The sequence below is a fragment of the Pongo pygmaeus genome, chromosome Y, assembly GCF_028885625.2.
Source record: "Pongo pygmaeus isolate AG05252 chromosome Y, NHGRI_mPonPyg2-v2.0_pri, whole genome shotgun sequence".
NCBI lineage: Eukaryota > Metazoa > Chordata > Mammalia > Primates > Hominidae > Pongo > Pongo pygmaeus.
The window spans coordinates 23120681-23147388 of NC_072397.2; positions in this window are offsets into that span (position 1 = coordinate 23120681).

Sequence of the window (26708 nt, forward strand, 5' to 3'; positions counted from 1 at the left end):
TCCCATTCCTTTCCACCCCATTCCACTATAATCCATTCCACCCCACACCACTCCAATTCATGCCATTACGTTCCATTTCATTCCATTCCTCCACATTCCACTCCACTAATGTCCACTCTGTTCCATTCCATTCCACTGCGTTCCATTCCATTCCTTTCTTTTCAGAGTATGACACTCAGTCACCCTGCCTAGAGCACATTGGTAAAATCTCAGCTCCCATTCCATTCCATCCCATTCCATTCCACTCCACTCCAGTCCACTCCATTCTGCTCTGCTCCATTCCAGTCCATTACACTGCACTCCATTCCCTTCCACTACACTCCAATCCACTCCACTCCACTCCACTACTATCCATTCCATTCCACTCCATTCCATGCCATTCCACTCCACTCCATTCCATTCCTTTCCTCTCCGCTCCACTCAATTCCATTCCACTCCACTTCACTCCAATCCATTCCACTCCTCTCCACTCCACTCCCTTCCATTCTATTCCATTCCATTCCATTCTATTCCATTCCACTCCACTCCATTCCATTCCATTCCACTCCATTCCATTCCATTCCATTTAACTCCATTACACTCCAGTCCACTAAATTCAATTTCACTCCGTTCCACTCCTTTCCACTTCATTCCATTCCACTCCATTCCACTCCAATCCATACGACTCCATCCCACTCCTTTCCATTCCTTTCCACTCCACTCCACTCCAATCAACTGCGTTTCTCTCCACTCCCTTCCATTTCATTTCATTCCACTCCACTCCACTCCACTCCATTCCACTCCACTCCATTCCATTTGATTCAATTCCATTCCACTCCATTCCATTCCATTCCAGTCCGTTCGACACCATTCCACTCTAATCCACTCTACTCCATTCCACTCCATTCGACTCCATTCCACTCCGTTACCTTCCACTCCATTCCACTCCTATTCACTCCATTCACTTCCACTCCACTCCACACCACGATATTCCATTCAACTGCACTCCACTTCACTCAATTCCATTCCACTCCACTCCCCTCCACTCCACTCCATTCCATTCCATTCCACTCCACTCTACTCCAATGCATTCCATTCCATTCCACTTATCGCCACTGCATTAAATTACACTCTACTCCATTCCATTCTATTCCATTCCATTCCACTCCACTACATTCCACTCCAATCCACCTCATATCATTCCATTCCATTCCACTCCGTTCCATTCCATTGTACTCCATTGAAGTACATTCAGCTCCATTACACTCCACTCCACACCACTCTACTCCACTCTACTCCTTTCCATTCCTTTCCAATCCACTCCATTGCATTCAATTCCACTCCATTCTATGCCAGTCCATTCCATTCCACTCCATTCCACTCTACTTCTTTCCAGTCCATGCCATTACAGTCCACTGCATTCCATTTCATTCCACTCCACCCCACTCCACTCCACTTCATTCGCTTCCATTCCATTCCATTCCGTTCCACTCCACTCCGTTCCATTTCATTCCATTTCATTTCACTCCATTGCATTCCATTCACTTCTTACGACAGGATATCACTATGTCACACTGGCTGGAGTGCAGTTTCACAATCTCAGCTCATATTACATGTCAACTATACATTCCATTGCATTCTATTCCATTGCATTCCATTGCATTCCTTTAATTCCGTTGCATTCAATTCTATTCCATTCCATTCCATTCCATTCCATTCCATTCCTCTCAATTCCCTGCCACTCCACTCCATTCCAGTCCCTTCCACTAAACTCCACTACACTACACTCAATTCTAGTCTATTGCACTCCAATCCATTCCACTCTGCTCCATTCCACTCCATTTGATTCCATTCCACTCCACTCCGTTCTGCTGCACTATATTCTATTCTGCTCCATTCCCCTACTCTCCATTCTATCACATTCCACTCCACTCCACTCCATTCCATTCCACTCCATTTCACTCCACTCCACTACATTTCATTCCACTCCATTCCATTCCATTCCATTCCATTCTATTCCACTCCATTCCTTTCCATTGCATTCCATTCCATTCCACTCTGGCCCACTCCATTCCACTCCACTCCTCTACGTTCCATTACATCCAATTCCATTCCACTGCATTCCTATCGTCTCCTCTCCAGTGCACTCCATTCCTGTCTTATCCACTCCTTTCCATTCCATTCTGCTCCATTCCACTGCAATGCACTCCACTGCACTCCACTGCATTTCATTCAATTCCACTCTGCTCCAACTCACTCCATTCCACTCCACTCCACTCCGTTCCATTCCATTCTACGGCATTCCAGTCCATTCCTTTATTTCGAGAATACCTCAGTCAGCCAGCCAGCCTGGAGTGCAGTGGCCCCATCCCACCTCCCGCTCCGTTCCATTCCACTCCGCTCCGCTCCTTTCCTTTCCGTTCCATCCACTCCACTACTTTCCATTACTTCCCATTCCATTCCACTCCATTGCACTCCTTTCCACTCTACTGCACTCCTCTCTACTTCATTTCACTGCATCTGATTCCATTTCGCTCCATTCCATTGCACCCATCTCCACCCCACTCCAGTCCACTTCAATCCATTCCACTCCGTTCCATTCCTCTCCATTCCACTCCAATCCACTTCACTTCACTCCACTCCACTCCAATGCACCCCATTGCATTCCATTGCATTCCACTGCATTCCATTCCATTCCTTTCTTTCGAGAGTATCACACTCTGTCACCCTTCCTGGAGCGCAGTGGTACAATCTCAGCTTCCATTGCGTTCCATTCCTTTCCATTCCATGAGACTCCTCTGCACTCCACTCCGTTCCATTCCACTTCACCCATCGTCACTCCACTCCACCCCTTTCCAATCCACTCCACTCTATTGCATTCCACTGTGCTCCTTTCCATGCCACTCCGTTCTATTCCTCACCACTCCAATCGACTCCACTCCACTGCATTCCATTCCCCACCATTCCATTCTATTCCATGCCATTCCGATGTATTTCACTCCACTCCACTCCAGTCAATTCCTGTCCATTACACTCCTCTCAAATACATTCCACTCCAGTACACTGCATTCGATTACATTCCACTCCAGTCCACTCCACTCCTCTCCATTCCACTACATTCCATTCCATTTCGTTCCATTCCACTCCCCTCCCTTCCATTCGTTTCCACACCATTCCACTCCACTCCATTCCATTCCAATCCACTCTAATCCACTCTACTCCACTCCTTTCCACTTCTTTCGATTCCTCTACTTTCAACTCCACTCCACTCCCTTCCACTCCAATCCAATCCATTCCATTCCATATAATTACACTCCCTTCCACTCTACTCCATTCACTGTATTCCAATCCACTGCTGTTAACTCCACTCTGCTCCCCTCCATTCCAATCCACTCCATTCTACTCTACTTGTCTACCTTCCATTCCTTTCCACTTCATTCCAATCTACTCCATTGCATTCCACTCCACTCCATTCCACTCCTTTCAGACATTTCCACTCCATTCCATTCCTCTCCACACCACTCCATTCCACTCCTCTCCACTCCACTCCATTCCACTCCATTCCACTCAATTCCATTCCATTCCATTCCCCTCCATTCCACTCTACTCCATTCCATGCCATTCCTTTCCAAACTATTCCACGTCACTCCATTCCATTCCATTCCAATCCATTCTAATCCACTCCACTCCCTTTCCAACCCACTCCATTCCATTCCATTCCTTTCCATTCCATTCCATTCTACTCCATTCCTCTTCCCTCCACTCCACTCCACTCCATTCTATTCCACTCCATTCCACTGCACTCCAATCTTTCCCACTCCAATCCATTCCGTTCTATTCCATTCCATTCCGTTCCACTCCATTCCATTCTACTCCTTTCCACTCCACTCCATTCTTTGCATTCCATTCCCTTCCACTGCTTTCCATTCCATTACTTTCAATTCTATTCTATTCTCCTCCGTTCCACTCAACTCTACTCCACTCCACTACATTCAATTACATCCAAATCCATTCCACTCCATTCCACTCCTCCACTTTGCTGCAATGCTCTCCTCCCAATTCCACTCCTTCTCATTCCATTCCTCTCCATTCCACTGCTATCCTCTCCACCTCAATCAACTCCGGTTCATTCCTTTCCATTCCATCCCATTCCATTTCTCTCCATTCCATTCCACTCCACTCCACTTCACTCCAATCCACTCCATTCCATTCCATTCTACTCCATTCTATTCCATTCCATTCCATTCCGTTCCTTTCCTTTCTGTTGTACTCCATTGCATTCTTTTCCTTTCTTTTGAGAGTATCTCACTCTGTCACTCAGCATGGAGTGCAGTGGCACAGTCTCAGCTCCCGTTCTGTTCTGTTCCTTTTCTTTCTGTTCCACTCCATTCAGCTCTGCTAGGCTCTGCTCCGTTCCATTTCCTTCCATTCTACTCCAGTCCACTCCACTACATTTCGTTACATCCAATTGCATTCCACTGCTTTACACTCCTCTACACTTAACTGCATTCCACTCCACTCCACTTCACGCCATCCCCTTGCATTCATCTCCATTGCACTGTAGTCCGCTCCACCTCACTCCGCTCCATTTCAATCCATTCCATTCCATCTCATTCCAGTTCTCTCCATTCCAGGCCACTCCACTTCACTCCACTCTGTTCCCATGCAGTCCACTCCATTCCATTCCATTCCATTCCTTTCTTTCAATGTTATCTCACTCTGTCACGTAGCCTGGAGCACAGTCGCACAATCTCCGCTTCCGTTCCATTCCATTCCATGCCATTCCATTCCATTCCACTACACTCCATTCCGCTCAAATCTACTCCAATGCATTCCACTCCACTCCACTCCATTCTATTGCACTCCACTCCACTCCATTCAATTCCATTCCTTTCCACTTCACTCCACTCCACTACATGCCACTCCATTCCTCTCCATTCCATTCTGTTCCATTCCTTTCCACCCCACTCCACCCCATTCCACTCCACTCCATTCCATTCCATTTCAGTCCACTCCACTCATCTCCACTGCAGTCCACTCCATTCCACTGCACTATACTCCATTTTATTCCACTCCCCTCCAGTCCACTGCACTCCAATCCTTTCCATTCAATTTCAATCCACTCCATTCCATTCCTTTCCACTACATTCCTTTCCGTTCCCTTCCATTCCACTCCATTCCACTCCTCTGCAACCCACTCCATTCTACTCCACTCCGTTCCACTCCATTCCAATCCACTCCTTTTCATTCCACTCCATTACCTTCCACTCCATTCCACTCCACTTAACTCCATTCCATTCCATTCCATTCCTTTCCTCTCGACTCCACATCACTCCACTCCTTTCATCTCCACTCCTCTCCACACAATTGCACTTCCCTCCTTTCGATTCCATTCCACTCTCTTCCTCTTACTCCCCTCCATTCCACTCCACTCCACTCCATTCCTCTCCATTCCGCTCCATTCCATTTTATTCCATTACAATCCACTCCATTGCATTCCCTTCCACTTCATTCCATTCCATGCCACTCCACTCCACTCCACTCCAATCTGCTTCATTCAATTCCTATCCACTTGTCTCCATTCCCTTCCATTCCACTCCTTTCCATTCATTTCCACTCCATTCCACTCCACTCCACTCCTCTCCATTTCACTCCATTCAATTCCATTGCAGTCCATTCTGTTCCACTTCATTCCATTCCTCTCCATTCCAGTTCATTCCAATCCAATCCACTCCACTCCATTCCATTCCTCTCCATTCCACTCATCTCCCTTCCTTCCCACTCCACTCTACTCCACTCCATTCCGTGCCATTCCAATCCATTTTGTTCCATTCCATTCCACTCCACTAGACTCCACTCCACTCCTTTAGATTCCATAGTACTCCATTTCACTGCATTCCAATCCACACCACTGCGTTCCGTTGCATTCCCTTCCATTCCATTCGACTCCTCTCCATTTCACTCCACTCCACTCCACTCCATTCTAATCCATTGGATTCCATTTCACTCCATTCCATTCCATTCCACTCCATGCCACTCCACTCACCTCCACTCCCCTCCACTCCACTGCATTCTGTTCCATTCTATTCCATTCCAGTCCACTCTACTCCTTCCACTCCTGTCCACTCCATTCCATTCCACTCCACTGCACTCCACTACATTCCATTGCATTCCACTCCCTTCCACTCCACTCCACTCCATTGCAGTGCACTCCTCTCTATTCCACTCCACTCCATTCCATTCCATTCCGTTGCATTCCACTCCATTCTATTCTGTTTCACTCCATTCCACTCTACTCCACTGTACTACATTCCCTTCCATTCCACTCCTTTGAAATCAGTTCTTTCCTTCCACAGAATCTCTCTCGGTCACTAAGGCTGGACTGTAGTCACACAATCTCAGCTCACATTTCTCTTCTCCATTCCATTGCATTCTATTCCATCCCATTCCATTTCTTTCTATTTCACTCCACTCCACTGCATTCCATTCCACTGCATCCCATTCCATTCCACTCTGTTCCTCGTCACTCCACTCCATTCTACTCCTGTCCACTACATTCCATTCCATTTCACACCACTGCATTCCATTCCATTCTTTCGACACGATATCACTGTGTCAAACAGCCTGGAGAGCTTAGGCACAATCTCAGCTCACATTACATGTCAACTCTCTATTGAACTGCATTCTATTGCATTAAATTCCATTGCATCCCATTCCATTCCTTTGCTTTCCATTACATTCAATTCCATTCCATTCCATTCCTTTCCACTCCACTCCACTCCAGTACGTTCCTTTACATCCGATTCCATTCCACGCCATTGCACTCCTCTCCAATCCACTGCACTGCACTCCACTCCACACCATCCCATTACTTTCTGCTCCATTCCACAGCACCACACTCCTCACCACTCCACTCCACATCATTCCATTCCTTGACATCCGATTCCATTCCATTCCATTCCTCTCCATTCCACTGCACTCTACTTCAGTCCACTCGAATCCACCCAATTAAAAATTTTTTCCATTCCATTTCTTTCTTTCAAGAGTATCTCACTCTTTCACCCAGCGTGGAGTGCAGTGGCACAATCTCAGCTCACATATCATTTCATCAGTCCATTACATTCCATTGCATTCCATTCCACTCCAGTGCACTCCACTCCACTCAATTCCACTCCACTCCACTCCAACACGTCCCATTCCATTCCATTCCAATCCCTTCCATTCCACACTGTTTTATCGACATTATCTCCCTCTGTTACGCAGGCTCCATCGCAGTGGCCAAATCACTGCACATATTTCTTCATTCCATTCGATTCAATTCCATTTCATTCCATTGGATTCCATTCCACTCCACTCCGTTCCATTCCACTCCACTCCGTTCCTTTCCTCTCCATTCCATTCCACTCCATTCCACTCTCCTCCACGACACTCCACTCCATTTCACTCCACTCCACTACACTCCTCTCCACACCACTCCACTCCCCTCCATTCCATTCCGTTCCACTCCATTCCATTCCATTCCATTCCATTCCTTTTTTTCCACAGGATTTCTTTCCGTCACAAAGGCTGGAGTGCAGTGGAACAATAACAGCTCACATGTCCTTTCAGCAGTCCATTGCATTCCATTCCAACCCATTGCATTCCATTCTATTTCACTCCACGATACTGCACTCCACTCCGTTTCATTCCACTCCGTCCCATTCCATTCGTCTCCATTCGACTCCACTCCACTCCATTCCATTCAATTCCATTCCACTCCATTCCATTTCACTCTATTGCATTCCATTCCTTTCTATCCACAGGATATGACGTGTCACCCAGTCTGGAGTGCAGTGGCACAATCTCAGCTCACACTACATGTCAACTTTCCATTGTATTATATTCTATTACAATGGATTCCATTGCAATCCATTACATTCCACTACTGTCCACTCAATTCTAGGCCATTCAACTCCGTTCCACTCCACTGCACTCCACTTCATTCCACTCCATCCCATTCCTTTCCACCCCATTCCACTATAATCCATTCCACCCCACACCACCCCAATTCATGCCATTACGTTCCATTTCATTCCATTCCTCCACATTCCACTCCACTAATGTCCACTCTGTTCCATTCCATTCCACTGCGTTCCATTCCATTCCTTTCTTTTGAGAGTATGACACTCAGTCACCCTGCCTAGACCACATTGGTAAAATCTCAGCTCCCATTCCATTCCATCCCATTCCATTCCACTCCACTCCAGTCCACTCCATTCTGCTCTGCTCCATTCCAGTCCATTACACTGCACTCCATTCCCTTCCACTACACTCCAATCCACTCCACTCCACTCCACTACTATCCATTCCATTCCACTCCATTCCATGCCATTCCACTCCACTCCATTCCATTCCTTTCCTCTCCGCTCCACTCAATTCCATTCCACTCCACTTCACTCCAATCCATTCCACTCCTCTCCACTCCACTCCCTTCCATTCTATTCCATTCCATTCCATTCTATTCCATTCCACTCCACTCCATTCCATTCCATTCCACTCCATTCCAGTTAACTCCATTAAACTCCAGTCCACTAAATTCAATTTCACTCCGTTCCACTCCTTTCCACTTCATTCCATTCCACTCCATTCCACTCCAATCCATACGACTCCATCCCACTCCTTTCCATTCCTTTCCACTCCACTCCACTCCAATCAACTGCGTTTCTCTCCACTCCCTTCCATTTCATTTCATTCCACTCCACTCCCCTCCACTCCATTCCACTCCACTCCATTCCATTTGATTCAATTCCATTCCACTCCATTCCATTCCATTCCAGTCCGTTCGACACCATTCCACTCTAATCCACTCTACTCCATTCCACTCCATTCGACTCCATTCCACTCCGTTACCTTCCAATCCATTCCACTCCTATTCACTCCATTCACTTCCACTCCACTCCACACCACGATATTCCATTCAACTGCACTCCACTACACTCAATTCCATTCCACTCCACTCCCCTCCACTCCACTCCATTCCATTCCATTCCACTCCACTCTACTCCAATGCATTCCATTCCACTACACTTATCGCCACTGCATTCCATTACACTCTACTCCATTCCATTCTATTCCATTCCATTCCATACCAATACATTCCACTCCAATCCACCTCATATCATTCCATTCCATTCCACTCCGTTCCATTCCATTGTACCCCATTGAAGTACATTCAGCTCCATTCCACTCCACTCCACACCACTCTACTCCACTCTACTCCTTTCCATTCCTTTCCAATCCACTCCATTGCATTCAGTTCCACTCCATTCTATGCCAGTCCATTCCATTCCACTCCATTCCACTCTACATCTTTCCACTCCATGCCATTACAGTCCACTGCATTCCATTTCATTCCACTCCACCCCGCTCCACTCCACTTCATTTGCTTCCATTCCACTCCATTCCGTTCCACTCCACTGCATTCCATTTCATTCCATTCCATTTCACTCCATTGCATTCCATTCACTTCTTACGACAGGATATCACTATGTCACCCTGGCTGGAGTGCAGTTTCACAATCTCAGCTCATATTACATGTCAACTATACATTCCATTGCATTCTATTCCATTGCATTCCATTGCATACTTTTAATTCCGTTGCATTCAATTCTATTCCATTCCATTCCATTCCATTCCGTTACATTCCATTCCATTCCATTCCTCTCAATTCCCTTCCATTCCACTCCATTCCAGTCCATTCCACTAAATTCCACTACACTACACTCAATTCTAGTCTATTGCACTCCAATCCATTCCACTGTGCTCCATTCCACTCCATTTGATTCCATTCCACTCCACTCCATTCTGCTGCACTATATTCCATTCTGCTCCATTCCCCTCCTCTCCATTCTATCACATTCCACTCCACTCCACTCCATTCCATTCCACTCCATTTCACTCCACTCCACTACATTTCATTTCTCCACTCCATTCCATTCCATTCCATTCTATTCCACTCCATTCCTTTCCTTTGCATTCCATTCCATTCCACTCTGGCCCACTCCATTCCACTCCACTCCTCTACGTTCCATTACATCCAATTCCATTCCACTGCATTCCTATCGTCTCCTCTCCAGTGCACTCCACTCCTGTCCAATCCACTCCTTTCCATTCCATTCTGCTCCATTCCACTGCAATGCACTCCACTGCACTCCACTGCATTTCATTCAATTCCCTTCCATCCCATTGCATTCTTCATTCCACTCTGCTCCAACTCACTCCATTCCACTCCACTCCACTCCGTTCCATTCCATTCTACGGCATTCCAGTCCATTCCTTTATTTCGAGAATACCTCAGTCAGCCAGCCAGCCTGGAGTGCAGTGGCCCCATCCCACCTCCCGCTCCGTTCCATTCCACTCCGCTCCGCTCCTTTCCTTTCCGTTCCATCCACTCCACTACTTTCCATTACTTCTGATTCCATTCCACTCCATTGCACTCCTTTCCACTCTACTGCACTCCTCTCTACTTCATTTCACTGCATCTGATTCCATTTCGCTCCATTCCATTGCACTCAACTCCATCCCACTCCAGTCCACATCTTCCCATTCCATTCCGTTCCATTCCTCTCCATTCCACTCCAATCCACTTCACTTCACTCCACTCCACTCCAATGCACCCCATTGCTTTCCATTGCATTCCACTGCATTCCATTCCATTCCTTTCTTTCGAGAGTATCACACTCTGTCACCCTTCCTGGAGCGCAGTGGTACAATCTCAGCTTCCATTGCGTTCCATTCCATTCCATTCCATGAGACTCCTCTGCACTCCACTCCATACCATTCCATTTCACCCATCGTCACTCCACTCCACCCCTTTCCAATCCACTCCACTCTATTGCATTCCACTGTGCTCCTTTCCATGCCACTCCGTTCTATTCCTCACCACTCCAATCGACTCCACTCCACTGCATTCCATTCCCAACCATTCCGTTCAATTCCATGCCATTCCGATGTATTTCACTCCACTCCACTCCAGTCAATTCCTGTCCATTACCCTCCTCTCAAATACATTCCACTCCAGTACACTGCATTCGATTACATTCCACTCCAGTCCACTCCACTCCTCTCCATTCCACTACATTCCATTCCATTTCGTTCCATTCCACTCCCCTCCCTTCCATTCGTTTCCACACCATTCCACTCCACTCCATTCCATTCCAATCCACTCTAATCCACTCTACTCCACTCCTTTCCACTTCTTTCGATTCCTCTACTTTCAACTCCACTCCACTCCCTTCCACTCCAATCCAATCCATTCCATTCCATATAATTACACTCCCTTCCACTCTACTCCATCCACTGTATTCCAATCCACTGCTGTTAACTCCACTCTGCTCCCCTCCATTCCAATCCACTCCATTCTACTCTACTTCTCTCCATTCCATTCCTTTCCACTTCATTCCAATCTACTCCATTGCATTCCTCTCCAATCCATTCCACTTCTTTCAGACTTTTCCACTCCATTCCATTCCTCTCCACTCCACTCCATTCCACTCCATTCCACTCAATTCCATTCCATTCCATTCCCCTCCATTCCACTCTACTCCATTCCATGCCATTCCTTTCCAAACTATTCCACGTCACTCCATTCCATTCCATTCCAATCCATTCTACTCCACTCCACTCCCTTTCCAACCCACATCATTCCATTCCATTGCTTTCCATTCCATTCCATTCTACTCCATTCCTCTTCCCTCCACTCCACTCCACTCCATTCTATTCCACTCCATTCCACTGCACTCCAATCTTTCCCACTCCAATCCATTCCATTCTATTCCATTCCATTCCGTTCCACTCCATTCCATTCTACTCCTTTCCACTCCACTCCATTCTTTGCATTCCATTCCCTTCCACTGCTTTCCATTCCATTACTTTCAATTCTATTCTATTCTCCTCCGTTCCACTCAACTCTACTCCACTGCACTACATTCCATTACATCCAAATCCATTCCACTCCATTCCACTCCTCCACTTTGCTGCAATGCTCTCCTCTCAATTCCACTCCTTCTCATTCCCTTCCGCTCCATTCCACTGCTATCCTCTTCACCTCAATCAACTCCGGTTCATTCGATTCCATTCCATCGCATTCCATTCCATTGCATTCCATTTCTCTCCATTCCATTCCACTCCACTCCACTTCACTCCAATCCACTCCATTCCATTCCATTCTACTCCATTCTATTCCATTCCATTCCATTCCGTTCCTTTCCTTTCTGTTGTACTCCATTGCATTCTTTTCCTTTCTTTTGAGAGTATCTCACTCTGTCACTCAGCATGGAGTGCAGTGGCACAGTCTCAGCTCCCGTTCTGTTCTGTTCCTTTTCTTTCTGTTCCACTCCATTCAGCTCTGCTAGGCTCTGCTCCGTTCCATTTCCTTCCATTCTACTCCAGTCCACTCCACTACATTTCGTTACATCCAATTGCATTCCACTGCTTTACACTCCTCTACACTTAACTGCATTCCACTCCACTCCACTTCACGCCATCCCCTTGCATTCATCTCCATTGCACTGTATTCCGCTCCACCTCACTCCGCTCCATTTCAATCCATTCCATTCCATCTCATTCCAGTTCTCTCCATTCCAGGCCACTCCACTTCACTCCACTCTGTTCCCATGCAGTCCACTCCATTCCATTCCATTCCATTCCTTTCTTTCAATGTTATCTCACTCTGTCACATAGCCTGGAGCACAGTCGCACAATCTCCGCTTCCGTTCCATTCCATTCCATGCCATTCCATTCCATTCCACTACACTCCATTCCGCTCAAATCTACTCCAATGCATTCCACTCCACTCCACTCCATTCTATTGCACTCCACTCCACTCCATTCAATTCCATTCCTTTCCACTTCACTCCACTCCACTACATGCCACTCCATTCCTCTCCATTCCATTCTGTTCCATTCCTTTCCACCCCACTCCACACCATTCCACTCCACTCCATTCCATTCCATTTCAGTCCACTCCACTCATCTCCACTGCAGTCCACTCCATTCCACTGCACTATACTCCATTTTATTCCACTCCCCTCCAGTCCACTGCACTCCAATCCTTTCCATTCAATTTCAATCCACTCCATTCCATTCCTTTCCACTACATTCCTTTCCGTTCCCTTCCATTCCACTCCATTCCAATCCTCTGCAACCCACTCCATTCTACTCCACTCCGTTCCACTCCATTCCAATCCACTCCTTTTCATTCCACTCCATTACCTTCCACTCCATTCCACTCCACTTAACTCCATTCCATTCCATTCCATTCCTTTCCTCTCGACTCCACATCACTCCACTCCTTTCATCTCCACTCCACTCCACACAATTGCACTTCCCTCCTTTCGATTCCATTCCATTCTCTTCCTCTTACTCCCCTCCATTCCACTCCACTCCACTCCATTCCTCTCCATTCCGCTCCATTCCATTTTATTCCATTATATTCCACTCCATTGCATTCCCTTCCACTTCATTCCATTCCATGCCACTCCACTCCACTCCACTCCAATCTGCTTCATTCAATTCCTATCCACTTGTCTCCATTCCCTTCCATTCCACTGCTTTCCATTCATTTCCACTCCATTCCACTCCACTCCACTCCTCTCCATTTTACTCCATTCAATTCCATTGCAGTCCATTCTGTTCCACTTCATTCCATTCCTCTCCATTCCAGTTCATTCCAATCCAATCCACTCCACTCCATTCCATTCCTCTCCATTCCACTCATCTCCCTTCCTTCCCACTCCACTCTACTCCACTCCATTCCGTGCCATTCCAATCCATTTTGTTCCATTCCATTCCACTCCACTAGACTCCACTCCACTCCTTTAGATTCCATAGTACTCCATTTCACTGCATTCCAATCCACACCACTGCGTTCCGTTGCATTCCCTTCCATTCCATTCGACTCCTCTCCATTTCACTCCACTCCACTCCACTCCATTCCAATCCATGGGATTCCATTTCACTCCATTCCATTCCATTCCACTCCATGCCACTCCACTCACCTCCACTCCCCTCCACTCCACTGCATTCTGTTCCATTCTATTCCATTCCAGTCCACTCTACTCCTTCCACTCCTGTCCACTCCATTCCATTCCACTCCACTGCACTCCACTACATTCCATTGCATTCCACTCCCTTCCACTCCACTCCAATCCATTGCAGTGCACTCCTCTCTATTCCACTCCACTCCATTCCATTCCATTCCATTGCATTCCACTCCATTCTATTCTGTTTCACTCCATTCCACTCTACTCCACTGTACTACATTCCCTTCCATTCCACTCCTTTGAAATCAGTTCTTTCCTTCCACAGAATCTCTCTCGGTCACTAAGGCTGGACTGTAGTCACACAATCTCAGCTCACATTTCTCTTCTCCATTCCATTGCATTCTATTCCATCCCATTCCATTTCTTTCTATTTCACTCCACTCCACTGCATTCCATTCCACTGCATCCCATTCCATTCCACTCTGTTCCTCGTCACTCCACTCCATTCTACTCCTGTCCACTACATTCCATTCCATTTCACACCACTGCATTCCATTCCATTCTTTCGACACGATATCACTGTGTCAAACAGCCTGGAGAGCTTAGGCACAATCTCAGCTCACATTACATGTCAACTCTCTATTGAACTGCATTCTATTGCATTAAATTCCATTGCATCCCATTCCATTCCTTTGCTTTCCATTACATTCAATTCCATTCCATTCCATTCCTTTCCACTCCACTCCACTCCAGTACGTTCCTTTACATCCGATTCCATTCCACGCCATTGCACTCCTCTCCAATCCACTGCACTGCACTCCACTCCACACCATCCCATTACTTTCTGCTCCATTCCACAGCACCACACTCCTCACCACTCCACTCCACATCATTCCATTCCTTGACATCCGATTCCATTCCATTCCATTCCTCTCCATTCCACTGCACTCTACTTCAGTCCACTCGAATCCAACCAATTAAAAATTTTTTCCATTCCATTTCTTTCTTTCAAGAGTATCTCACTCTTTCACCCAGCGTGGAGTGCAGTGGCACAATCTCAGCTCACATATCATTTCATCAGTCCATTCCATTCCATTGCATTCCATTCCACTCCAGTGCACTCCACTCCACTCAATTCCACTCCACTCCACTCCAACACGTCCCATTCCATTCCATTCCAATCCCTTCCATTCCACACTGTTTTATCGACATTATCTCCCTCTGTCACGCAGGCTCCTTCGCAGTGGCCAAATCACTGCACATATTTCTTCATTCCATTCGATTCAATTCCATTTCATTCCATTGGATTCCATTCCACTCCACTCCGTTCCATTCCACTCCACTCCGTTCCTTTCCTCTCCATTCCATTCCACTCCATTCCACTCTCCTCCACGACACTCCACTCCATTTCACTCCACTCCACTACACTCCTCTCCACACCACTCCACTCCCCTCCATTCCATTCCATTCCACTCCATTCCATTCCATTCCATTCCATTCCTTTTTTTCCACAGGATTTCTTTCCGTCACAAAGGCTGGAGTGCAGTGGAACAATAACAGCTCACATGTCCTTTCAGCAGTCCATTGCATTCCATTCCAACCCATTGCATTCCATTCTATTTCACTCCACGATACTGCACTCCACTCCGTTTCATTCCACTCCGTCCCATTCCATTCGTCTCCATTCGACTCCACTCCACTCCATTCCATTCAATTCCATTCCACTCCATTCCATTTCACTCTATTGCATTCCATTCCTTTCTATCCACAGGATATGACGTGTCACCCAGTCTGGAGTGCAGTGGCACAATCTCAGCTCACACTACATGTCAACTTTCCATTGTATTATATTCTATTACAATGGATTCCATTGCATTCCATTACATTCCACTACTGTCCACTCAATTCTAGGCCATTCAACTCCGTTCCACTCCACTGCACTCCACTTCATTCCACTCCATCCCATTCCTTTCCACCCCATTCCACTAGAATCCATTCCACCCCACACCACCCCAATTCATGCCATTACGTTCCATTTCATTCCATTCCTCCACATTCCACTCCACTAATGTCCACTCTGTTCCATTCCATTCCACTGCGTTCCATTCCATTCCTTTCTTTTGAGAGTATGACACTCAGTCACCCTGCCTAGAGCACATTGGTAAAATCTCAGCTCCCATTCCATTCCATCCCATTCCATTCCACTCCACTCCAGTCCACTCCATTCTGCTCTGCTCCATTCCAGTCCATTACACTGCACTCCATTCCCTTCCACTACACTCCAATCCACTCCACTCCACTCCACTACTATCCATTCCATTCCACTCCATTCCATGCCATTCCACTCCACTCCATTCCATTCCTTTCCTCTCCGCTCCACTCAATTCCATTCCACTCCACTTCACTCCAATCCATTCCACTCCTCTCCACTCCACTCCATTCCATTCTATTCCATTCCATTCCATTCTATTCCATTCCACTCCACTCCATTCCATTCCATTCCACTCCATTCCAGTTAACTCCATTCCACTCCAGTCCACTAAATTCAATTTCACTCCGTTCCACTCCTTTCCACTTCATTCCATTCCACTCCATTCCACTCCAATCCATACGACTCCATCCCACTCCTTTCCATTCCTTTCCACTCCACTCCACTCCAATCAACTGCGTTTCTCTCCACTCCCTTCCATTTCATTTAATTCCACTCCACTCCACTCCACTCCATTCCACTCCACTCCATTCCATTTGATTCAATTCCATTCCACTCCATTCCATTCCATTCCAGTCCGTTCGACACCATTCCACTCTAATCCACTCTACTCCATTCCACTCCATTCGACTCCATTCCACTCCGTTACCTTCCACTCCATTCCACTCCTATTCACTCCATTCATTTCCACTCCACTCCACACCACGATATTCCATTCAACTGCACTCCACTACACTCAATTCCATTCCACTCCACTCCCCTCCACTCCACTCCATTCCATTCCATTCCACTCCACTCTACTCCAATGCATTCCATTCCACTCCACTTATCGCCACTGCATTCCATTACACTCTACTCCATTCCATTCTATTCCATTCCATTCCATACCAATACATTCCACTCCAATCCACCTCATATCATTCCATTCCATTCCACTCCGTTCCATTCCATTGTACCCCATTGAAGTACATTCAACTCCATTCCACTCCACTCCACACCACTCTACTCCACTCTACTCCTTTCCATTCCTTTCCAATCCACTCCATTGCATTCAGTTCCACTCCATTCTATGCCAGTCCATTCCATTCCACTCCATTCCACTCTACTTCTTTCCACTCCATGTCATTACAGTCCACTGCATTCCATTTCATTCCACTCCACCCCGCTCCACTCCACTTCATTTGCTTCCATTCCACTCCATTCCGTTCCACTCCACTGCATTCCATTTCATTCCATTCCATTTCACTCCATTGCATTCCATTCACTTCTTACGACAGGATATCACTATGTCACTCTGGCTGGAGCGCAGTTTCACAATCTCAGCTCATATTACATGTCAACTATACATTCCATTGCATTCTATTCCATTGCATTCCATTGCATACTTTTAATTACGTTGCATTCAATTCTATTCCATTCCATTCCATTCCATTCCATTCCATTCCATTCCATTCCATTCCATTCCATTCCTCTCAATTCCCTTCCATTCCACTCCATTCCAGTCCATTCCACTAAATTCCACTACACTACACTCAATTCTAGTCTATTGCACTCCAATCCATTCCACTCTGCTCCATTCCACTCCATTTGATTCCATTCCACTCCACTCCCTTCTGCTGTACTATATTCCATTCTGCTCCATTCCCCTCCTCTCCATTCTATCACATTCCACTCCACTCCACTCCATTCCATTCCACTCCATTTCACTCCACTCCACTACATTTCATTCCACTCCACTCCATTCCATTCCGTTCCATTCTATTCCACTCCATTCCTTTCCATTGCATTCCATTCCATTCCACTCTGGCCCACTCCATTCCACTCCACTCCTCTACGTTCCATTACATCCAATTCCATTCCACTGCATTCCTATCGTCTCCTCTCCAGTGCACTCCACTCCTGTCCAATCCACTCCTTTCCATTCCATTCTGCTCCATTCCACTGCAATGCACTCCACTGCACTCCACTGCATTTCATTCAATTCCCTTCCATCCCATTGCATTCTTCAGTCCACTCTGCTCCAACTCACTCCATTCCACTCCACTCCACTCCGTTCCATTCCATTCTACGGCATTCCAGTCCATTCCTTTATTTCGAGAATTCCTCAGTCAGCCAGCCAGCCTGGAGTGCAGTGGCCCCATCCCACCTCCCGCTCCGTTCCATTCCACTCCGCTCCGCTCCTTTCCTTTCCGTTCCATCCACTCCACTACTTTCCATTACTTCCGATTCCATTCCACTCCATTGCACTCCTTTCCACTCTACTGCACTCCTCTCTACTCCATTTCACTACATCTGATTCCATTTTGCTCCATTCCATTGCACTCAACTCCACCCCACTCCAGTCCACTTCATTCCATTCCATTCCGTTCCATTCCTCTCCATTCCACTCCAATCCACTTCACTTCACTCCACTCCACTCCAATGCACCCCACTGCATTCCATTGCATTTCACTGCATTCCATTCCATTCCTTTCTTTCGAGAGTATCACACTCTGTCTCCCTTCCTGGAGCGCAGTGGTACAATCTCACCTTCCATTGCGTTCCATTCCATTCCATTCCATGAGACTCTTCTGCACTCCACTCCATTCCATTCCACTTCACCCATCGTCACTCCACTCCACCCCTTTCCAATCCACTCCACTCTATTGCATTCCACTGTGCTCCTTTCCATGCCACTCCGTTCTGTTCCTCACCACTCCAATCGACTCCAATCCACTGCATTCCATTCCCCACCATTCCATTCAATTCCATGCCATTCCGATGTATTTCACTCCACTCCACTCCACTCAATTCCTGTCCATTACCCTCCTCTCAAATACATTTCACTGCAGTACACTGCATTCGATTACATTCCACTCCAGTGCACTCCACTCCACTCAATTCCACTCCACTCCACTCCAACACGTCCCATTCCATTCCATTCCAATCCCTTCCATTCCACACTGTTTTATCGACAGGATCTCCCTCTGTCACGCAGGCTCCATCGCAGTGGCCAAATTACTGCACATATTTCTTCATTCCATTCGATTCAATTCCATTTCATTCCATTGGATTCCATTCCACTCCACTCCGTTCCATTCCACTCCACTCCGTTCCTTTCCTCTCCATTCCATTCCACTCCTTTCCACTCTCCTCCACGACACTCCACTCCATTTCACTCCACTCCACTCCACTCCTCTCCACACCACTCCACTCCCCTCCATTCCATTCCATTCCACTCCATTCCATTCCATTCCATTCCATTCCATTCCATTCCTTTTTTTCCACAGGATTTCTTTCCGTCACAAGGGCTGGAGTGCAGTGGAACAATAACAGCTCACATGTCCTTTCAGCAGTCCATTGCATTCCATTCCAACCCATTGCATTCCATTCTATTTCACTCCACGATACTGCACTCCACTCCGTTCCATTCCACTCCGTCCCATTCCATTCGTCTCCATTCGACTCCATTCCACTCCATTCCATTCAATTCCATTCCACTCCATTCCATTTCACTCTATTGCATTCCATTCCTTTCTATCCACAGGATATGACGTGTCACCCAGTCTGGAGTGCAGTGGCACAATCTCAGCTCACACTACATGTCAACTTTCCATTGTATTATATTCTATTACAATGGATTCCATTGCATTCCATTACATTCCACTACTGTCCACTCAATTCTAGGCCATTCAACTCCGTTCCACTCCACTGCACTCCACTTCATTCCACTCCATCCCATTCCTTTCCACCCCATTCCACTATAATCCATTCCACCCCACACCACCCCAATTCATGCCATTACGTTCCATTTCATTCCATTCCTCCACATTCCACTCCACTAATGTCCACTCTGTTCCATTCCATTCCACTGCGTTCCATTCCATTCCTTTCTTTTGAGAGTATGACACTCAGTCACCCTGCCTAGAGCACATTGGTAAAATCTCAGCTCCCATTCCATTCCATCCCATTCCATTCCACTCCACTCCAGTCCACTCCATTCTGCTCTGCTCCATTCCAGTCCATTACACTGCACTCCATTCCCTTCCACTACACTCCAATCCACTCCACTCCACTCCACTACTATCCATTCCATTCCACTCCATTCCATGCCATTCCACTCCACTCCATTCCATTCCTTTCCTCTCCGCTCCACTCAATTCCATTCCACTCCACTTCACTCCAATCCATTCCACTCCTCTCCACTCCACTCCCTTCCATTCTATTCCATTCCATTCCATTCTATTCCATTCCACTCCACTCCATTCCATTCCATTCCACTCCATTCCAGTTAACTCCATTCCACTCCAGTCCACTAAATTCAATTTCACTCCGTTCCACTCCTTTCCACTTCATTCCATTCCACTCCATTCCACTCCAATCCATACGACTCCATCCCACTCCTTTCCATTCCTTTCCACTCCACTCCACTCCAATCAACTGCGTTTCTCTCCACTCCCTTCCATTTCATTTAATTCCACTCCACTCCACTCCACTCCATTCCACTCCACTCCATTCCATTTGATTCAATTCCATTCCACTCCATTCCTTTCCATTCCAGTCCGTTCGACACCATTCCACTCTAATCCACTCTACTCCATTCCACTCCATTCGACTCCATTCCACTCCGTTACCTTCCACTCCATTCCACTCCTATTCACTCCATTCACTTCCACTCCACTCCACACCACGATATTCCATTCAACTGCACTCCACTACACTCAATTCCATTCCACTCCACTCCCCTCCACTCCACTCCATTCCATTCCATTCCACTCCACTCTACTCCAATGCATTCCATTCCACTCCACTTATCGCCACTGCATTCCATTACACTCTACTCCATTCCATTCTATTCCATTCCATTCCACTCCACTACATTCCACTCCAATCCACCTCATATCATTCCATTCCATTCCACTCCGTTCCATTCCATTGTACCCCATTGAAGTACATTCAGCTCCATTCCACTCCACTCCACACCACTCTACTCCACTCTACTCCTTTCCATTCCTTTCCAATCCACTCCATTGCATTCAGTTCCACTCCATTCTATGCCAGTCCATTCCATTCCACTCCATTCCACTCTACTTCTTTCCACTCCATGCCATTACAGTCCACTGCATTCCATTTCATTCCACTCCACCCTGCTCCACTCCACTTCATTTGCTTCCATTCCACTCCATTCCGTTCCACTCCACTGCATTCCATTTCATTCCATTCCATTTCACTCCATTGCATTCCATTCACTTCTTACGACAGGATATCACTATGTCACCCTGGCTGGAGCGCAGTTTCACAATCTCAGCTCATATTACATGTCAACTATACATTCCATTGCATTCTATTCCATTGCATTCCATTGCATACTTTTAATTCCGTTGCATTCAATTCTATTCCATTCCATTCCATTCCATTCCATTCCATTCCATTCCATTCCATTCCATTCCATTCCTCTCAATTCCCTTCCATTCCACTCCATTCCAGTCCATTCCACTAAATTCCACTACACTACACTCAATTCTAGTCTATTGCACTCCAATCCATTCCACTCTGCTCCATTCCACTCCATTTGATTCCATTCCACTCCACTCCCTTCTGCTGCACTATATTCCATTCTGCTCCATTCCCCTCCTCTCCATTCTATCACATTCCACTCCACTCCACTCCATTCCATTCCACTCCATTTCACTCCACTCCACTACATTTCATTCCACTCCACTCCATTCCATTCCGTTCCATTCTATTCCACTCCATTCCTTTCCATTGCATTCCATTCCATTCCACTCTGGCCCACTCCATTCCACTCCACTCCTCTACGTTCCATTACATCCAATTCCATTCCACTGCATTCCTATCGTCTCCTCTCCAGTGCACTCCACTCCTGTCCAATCCACTCCTTTCCATTCCATTCTGCTCCATTCCACTGCAATGCACTCCACTGCACTCCACTGCATTTCATTCAATTCCCTTCCATCCCATTGCATTCTTCATTCCACTCTGCTCCGACTCACTCCATTCCACTCCACTCCACTCCATTCCATTCCATTCTACGGCATTCCAGTCCATTCCTTTATTTCGAGAATACCTCAGTCAGCCAGCCAGCCTGGAGTGCAGTGGCCCCATCCCACCTCCCGCTCCGTTCCATTCCACTCCGCTCCGCTCCTTTCCTTTCCGTTCCATCCACTCCACTACTTTCCATTACTTCCGATTCCATTCCACTCCATTGCACTCCTTTCCACTCTACTGCACTCCTCTCTACTCCATTTCACTGCATCTGATTCCATTTCGCTCCATTCCATTGCACTCAACTCCACCCCACTCCAGTCCACTTCTTTCCATTCCATTCCGTTCCATTCCTCTCCATTCCACTCCAATCCATTTCACTTCACTCCACTCCACTCCAATGCACCCCATTGCTTTCCATTGCATTCCACTGCATTCCATTCCATTCCTTTCTTTCGAGAGTATCACACTCTGTCACCCTTCCTGGAGCGCAGTGGTACAATCTCAGCTTCCATTGCGTTCCATTCCATTCCATTCGATGAGACTCCTCTGCACTCCACTCCATTCCATTCCACTTCACCCATCGTCACTCCACTCCACCCCTTTCCAATCCACTCCACTCTATTGCATTCCACTGTGCTCCTTTCCATGCCACTCCGTTCTATTCCTCACCACTCCAATCGACTCCACTCCACTGCATTCCATTCCCCACCATTCCGTTCATTTCCATGCCATTCCGATGTATTTCACTCCATTCCACTCCACTCCACTCAATTCCTGTCCATTACCCTCCTCTCAAATACATTCCACTTCAGTACACTCCATTCGATTACATTCTACTCCAGTCCACACCACTCCTCTCCATTCCGCTACATTCCATTCCATTTCGTTCCATTCCACTCCCCTCCCTTCCATTCGTTTCCACACCATTCCACTCCACTCCATTCCATTCCAATCCACTCTAATCCACTCTACTCCACTCCTTTCCACTTCTTTCGATTTCTCTACTTTCAACTCCACTCCACTCCCTTCCACTCCAATCCAATCCAATCCATTCCATTCCATATAATTCCACTCCCTTCAACTCTACTCCATCCACTGTATTCCAATCCACTGCTATTAACTCCACTCTGCTCCCCTCCATTCCAATCCACTCCGTACTACTCTACTTCTCTCCATTCCATTCCTTCCAACTTCATTCCAATCTAGTCCATTGCATTCCACTCCACTCCATTCCACTCCTTTGAGACCTTTCCACTCCATTCCATTCCTCTCCACTCCACTCCATTCCACTCCATTCCACTCAATTCCATTCCATTCCATTCCCCTCCATTCCACTCTAATCCATTCCATGCCATTCCTTTCCAAACTATTCCACGTCATTCCATTCCATTCCATTCCAATCCATTCTACTCCACTCCATTCCCTTTCTAATCCACTCCATTCCATTCCATTCCTTTCCATTACATTCCATTCTACTCCGTTCCTCTTCCCTCCACTCCACTCCATTCTATTCTACTCCATTCCACTGCACTCCAATCTTTCCCACTCCAATCCATTCCATTCTATTCCATTCCATTCCGTTCCACTCCATTCCATTCTACTCCTTTCCACTCCACTCCATTCTTTGCATTCCATTCCCTTCCACTGCTTTCCATTCCATCAGTTTCAATTGTATTCTATTCTCCTCCGTTCCACTCAACTCTACTCCACTCCACTACATTCCATTACATCCAAATCCATTCCACTCCATTCCACTCCTCCACTTTGCTGCAATGCTCTCCTCTCAATTCCACTCCTTCTCATTCCATTCCGCTCCATTCCACTGCTATCCTCTCCACCTCAATCAACTCCGGTTCATTCAGTTGCATTCCATTCCATCCCATTCCATTTCTCTCCATTCCATTCCACTCCACTCCACTTCACTCCAATCCACTCCATTCCATTCCATTCTACTCCATTCTATTCCATTCCATTCCTTTCCATTCCATTCCGTTCTGTTATACTCCATTGCATTCTTTTCCTTTTTTTCGAGAGTATCTCACTCTGTCACTCAGCATGGAGTGCAGTGGCACAGTCTCAGCTCCCGTTCTGTTCTGTTCCTTTTCTTTCCGTTCCACTGCATTCAGCTCTGCTAGGCTCTGCTCCTTTCCATTTCCTTCCATTCTACTCCAGTCCACTCCACTACATTGCGTTACATCCAATTGCATTCCACTGCTTTACACTCCTCTACACTTAACTGCATTCCACTCCACTCCATTTCACGCCATCCCCTTGCATTCATCTCCATTGCACTGTATTCCGCTCCCCCTCACTCCGCTCCATTTCAATCCATTCCATTCCATCTCATTCCAGTTCTCTCCATTCCAGGCCACTCCACTTCACTCCACTCTGTTCCCATGCAGTCCACTCCATTCCATTCCATTCCATTCCTTTCTTTCAATGTTATCTCACTCTGTCACATAGCCTGGAGCACAGTCGCACTATCTGCGCTTCCGTTCCATTCCATTCCATGCCATTCCATTCCATTCCACTACACTCCATTCCGCTAAAATCTACTCCACTGCATTCCACTCCACTCCACTCCATTCTATTGCACTCCACTCCACTCCATTCAATTCCATTCCTTTCCACTTCACTCCACTCCACTACATGCCACTCCATTCCTCTCCATTCCATTCTGTTCCATTCCTTTCCACCCCACTCCACACCATTCCACTCCACTCCATTCCATTCCATTTCAGTCCACTCCACTCATCTCCACTCCAGTCCACTCCATTCCACTGCACTATACTCCACTTTATTCCACTCCCCTCCAGTCCACTGCACTCCAATCCTTTCCATTCAATTTCAATCCACTCCATTCCATTCCTTTCCACTACATTCCTTTCCGTTCCCTTCCATTCCACTCCATTCCACTCCTCTGCAACCCACTCCATTCTACTCCACTCCATTCCACTCCATTCCATTCCACTCCATTCCAATCCACTCCTTTTCATTCCACTCCTTTACCTTCCACTCCATTCCACTCCACTTAACTCCATTCGATTCCATTCCATTCCTTTCCTCTCGACTCCACGTCACTCCACTCTTTTCATCTCCACTCCACTCCACACAATTGCTCTTCCCTCCTTTCGATTCCATTCCATTCTCTTCCTCTTACTCCCCTCCATTCCACTCCACTCCACTCCATTCCTCTCCATTCCACTCCATTCCATTTTATTCCATTACATTCCACTCCATTGCATTCCCTTCCACTTCATTCCATTCCATGCCACTCCACTCCACTCCACTCCAATCTACTGCATTCAATTCCTATCCACTTGTCTCCATTCCCTTCCATTCCACTCCATTCCATTCATTTCCACTCCATTCCACTCCACTCCACTCCTCTCCATTTCACTCCATTCAATTCCATTGCAGTCCATTCCGTTCCACTTCATTCCATTCCTCTCCATTCCAGTTCATTCCAATCCAATCCACTCCACTCCATTCCATTCCTCTCCATTCCACTCATCTCCCTTCCTTCCCACTCCACTCTACTCCACTCCATTCCGTGCCATTCCATTCCACTCCACTGGACTCCACTCCATTCCTTTAGATTCCATAGTACTCCATTTCACTGCATTCTAATCCACACCACTGCGTTCCGTTGCATTAACTTCCATTCCATTCGACTCCTCTCCATTCCACTCCACTCCACTCTACTCCAATAGAATCCATTGGATTCCATTTCACTCCATTCCATTCCATTCCACTCCATGCCACACCACTCACCTCCACTCCCCTCCACTCCACTGCATTCTGTTCCATTCTATTCCATTCCAGTCCACTCTATTCCTTCCACTACTGTCCACTCCATTCCATTCCACTCCACTGCACTCCACTGCATTCCATTGCATTCCACTCCCTTCCACTCCACTCCACTCCATTGCCGGGCACTCCTCTCTATTCCACTCCACTCCATTCCATTCCATTCCATTGCATTCCACTCCATTCTATTCCGTTTCACTCCATACCACTCTACTCCACTGTACTACATTCCCTTCCATTCCACTCCTTTGAAATCAGTCCTTTCCTTCCACAGAATCTCTCTCGGTCACTAAGGCTGGAGTGTAGTCACACAATCTCAGCTCACATTTCTGTTCTCCATTCCATTGCATTCCATTCCATCCCATTCCATTTCTTTCTATTTCACTCCACTCCACTGCATTCCATTCCACTGCATCCCATTCCATTCCACTCTGTTCCTCTTCACTCCACTCCATTCTACTCCTGTCCACTACATTCCATTCCATTTCACACCACTGCATTCCATTCCATTCTTTCGACACGATATCACTGTGTCAAACAGCCAGGAGAGCTTAGGCACAATCTCAGCTCACATTACATCTCAACTCTCTATTGAACTGCATTCTATTGCATTAAATTCCATTGCATCCCATTCCATTCCTTTGCTTTCCACTATATTCAATTCCATTCCATTCCACTACTTTCCACTCCACTCCACTCCA